Source organism: Porites lutea, chromosome 6 (assembly GCF_958299795.1).
Source record: "Porites lutea chromosome 6, jaPorLute2.1, whole genome shotgun sequence".
NCBI lineage: Eukaryota > Metazoa > Cnidaria > Anthozoa > Scleractinia > Poritidae > Porites > Porites lutea.
The window spans coordinates 28,499,344-28,502,911 of NC_133206.1; positions in this window are offsets into that span (position 1 = coordinate 28,499,344).

Below are 3,568 nucleotides of genomic sequence, written 5' to 3' on the forward strand. Positions count from 1 at the left end.
AACTTATTAAGCGGCAGGGCATGTGGTAGAGGTTACGGGACTTTCCCTTATCCCATAATCCTTTACGGGTACTCGCTCGCAAAGCAAAACAAAGGGAAAACCCCTGCACTCCAAGGAAAGTTATAAAAATCTTTGATGGGTTTTTTAATACTTACTGATGAGACACAAATAACGGTATCTTTACCCTTGTGTAAACTTATTTAGAAGCAATGCTTTGTCGTAATTGTTGGCATAACTTAATTTAATGATGCAGTTAGTTTAAACGCGGCCTGCAATATATCATGTCTTTGTATATAGCCTATTCCCGGCTCAACCACTCGAACTGTTCGGTAATCAAACTTTATCGAACGATTGGGTTCGATTTAGTTCGGTAATCACACAGAATCGAACCAAAAAATTTGCGTGAGAGTTCGATCAAACTTAATCGAATGTTTAAGACCAATGGCTCAAAATAAACAAGAATTTTGAAGAGTCAGAAAAGAGCCAAAAATGAAACAGTTGAATCAAACCCTAGATTAACTGTAGCTTTACTAAAACATAATCTATAATCCACTACTGTTATCAGCCTAGTAGAGTCAACTTAGCACAAAGTCATGTAACAACCGAACCGGGCATTGCAATGAACTGAAACGAAACTAATTCAACAGTACTTACTTGTTCATTCATATCATTAGGCTTTCTTGCAATAAAAGGCCGCCAATTTTATGGGAACAATCTGTACCTGGGATGTTAAGTAACGGATCGAGGTAACGTGAGGTAAATTGCGAAGCCACAACACTCGCTAGAAATGCTATTAGAAGCATTAACAGAGTTGTCAACAATGTAATAGCCTCTAAAAAGAAACCCTATTATTTCAGCATATAAGAGGACGTTTAACTGCTTGGTGCATACACAAAATCCTTCAATGAACTGCAACATGTTCTTCTCGAGAAAAGCGTATGATAAGGAAAATAAAGGTGAGAATCAACATCCTTAATTAAGCGATGGCGTCTGGAATCAAAATAGATAACTTCATATTGTACAGTATCAAAATCTTTGTTGGGCAAGGATTCATCTTCTTCCAGTGGTTCCTTTTGGTTCCTTTACCGCTTTCTCGTTCTCCGTGACATAGGCATGGTTTGAAGTTCGCTGTAGTGGTATCTGTTGTATAATTGCTGGCTGTTCCTTTTCGGTTGAATGATTACGTTTATTTCTTTCTTTGCGAATTTTGTTTATAAGTACTTGTTTTCTGTCATATGTTTTAATCGGTATGCCCCTAACTCTGTTAGAAGAATGAAGTTGTAAAATGGCAATATAGACTTGTTCTTCCCTGGTGTTGTATATTATTGCCCCAAAAAATACGTAAAAAAATACATTACACTGGTCCGCTACAACCACTGCCTCAATATACCCAGTCGTAAGACACCCTATAGCTGGAAAAAGGAAACATCTCGCAAAACACGCCCAATCTTCCGTATAACATCCCATTTTTAATCGAATGTATGCCAACTTCGACTATCGAACCCTAATCAAACTCGATCAAAGTTCGATTGGGTTCGATTTATTGCGGAGTTCGATTTTGTTCGATTACCGAACTTAATCGAACCGAATCGTTCGATTAAGTTTGATTAATAAAGTGTTCGGTTTGGTTTAAGTGGCTTGGTCGGGGCCTATTAAAGGAAATTGCAACTGAAAGTTGCTTGAATGGGAAAAACCTGAGGGATACGCAAACACCCCTGTGCACGGATTCCCTTCTTTTTTGAGCTTACTGACGTCTTAGGAATTTGAATTCCGCCCCCAGTGACCCCTGTAGCTCCCCGACGACAAAGCTATCAAATGTCAACAAACATAGAAACAGCGCGTGAAAGATAAATTTCCCTCGAGCGAACGAAGCCCTGAAAGTACGGCCGCAGCGAAAAAAAGAAACGCCAGAAAATTGTCGAGTTCTTGTTTTCATACGCTGGTCGTTGAGGGTGCCAGATCAACAGAAGAACGTCCAAAAGGTGGCAAACTACCGCTAACCCCTACTTTAGTCCTCGGCATGTTGAGACAACAAGAACGCTCTTACAGCGGCGTTCAGTCTCGCTTGCTTGAAGATTAGATCGAGAAATGACGAGGCGATTAATTCTACACGAAATAGGATTTACTCGTTAAAAGTATTTTACTTTCTACTTTATCACCGTCGAGTATTCTTCAAGATATTTAATTTTTATTTGTTTCACCGGAAATACGTCTGCGGTCGCAGACTATACGCGTGTACATCTATAAATACACGAAAATTCAAGAACGTCCTTTCAATCATCGCCGAAAACAAACCGCATGCTCATCACAAGCTTATTTGCATACAATGAAAGTTTACAACACCCGAACATCGCAGTTTTGCTAGTAGCGCTTTGCACTATTACTAAAAATAGGTTTTGTCACCTTAGACCCCCCGCGTGACTCAGACAAACTTTGCATTCTACTCAAAGGCGTTGTAGGAGCAGCATGCGTTTCCGACATGAGAAATTGGTATAAAATTCGCAGTGATCGTTTTTAAAAACGTTTTTTGAGCTGTATTCCAATATTTAAAAGGCACTACTGCTACAGGGAGCAAAACCTGGTCCAAGTAACTAAAATAAATGGTCAAAATCAGAAAATAAAGCGACTTGATCAAAGAAGGCTACTGAAATCGGATCCCTGGTTCTGCCTTTGTCAGAAAGCACCATGTACTAAAACATGACATGGCTGTGTAATACAGAAATTGCTAGAGAGAAATAGAGTTTCTATGTGCTTCTCGAACGCCCGCGACAGAATATCTAAGCTGAAAAGCACGCCAACATTAGCACGAACCGGAAATTTATAACTTTGTTCTGTTGTTGTGCGGCCAGGTACCATACAAATCTGGGACGGGTACAGTAATTTATATCCTGTAGTACTAAGTAGAGTATTATGATAAAAACTCAACCAAAAAAAATCAGAAACCTTTGCCTATAAATTTAACCTAATGTACGGTTCATAGACGGCTTTTAAGCCCTGCTCTACACGTATTTCTTAATAAAATGCCGTAACATAATTTTACCCACAGCAATGACACCGCATAACAAATAAAATCACTCATTCTGTACCTTTTTTTTCCATGTTTAACGTTGTCTTGGCACGCATTGATTATTTTCAAGATATATGTTATCGAAACCAAGTTTGATTTTGTTTCTTTTAACGATGAAAATCTTCAAAGAACGTGACTTTCCCATACGAAACTCTTAAACTGGTCAGGTTCAATGTCTGAGACACAGCAGGGACCAGAAATTTGTGAAGTCATTGGTGCAAAGCGCTATTAAGATTCTTATTCTTCGACCTTTCAGTAGTGTTCGCTTGTTCCAAAGTAATCAACGCTTCAAGCGATAGAATTCGTGGACCGACACGTTTCGGAGAAGGTCTAAATTTAATCTTTCCTAACCTTTCTTCGCAAAACATGCGCGGCTTTGATCACGCAACGATTCTTATTCCAGTTTCCACGGTTTCCGCAAGGAACGCCTGGCACAATAACCCCGTTTTGTGTCCTAATTACGGAGAAAAACGCGTTGCAGATTATGAGTCTTGTGATGAG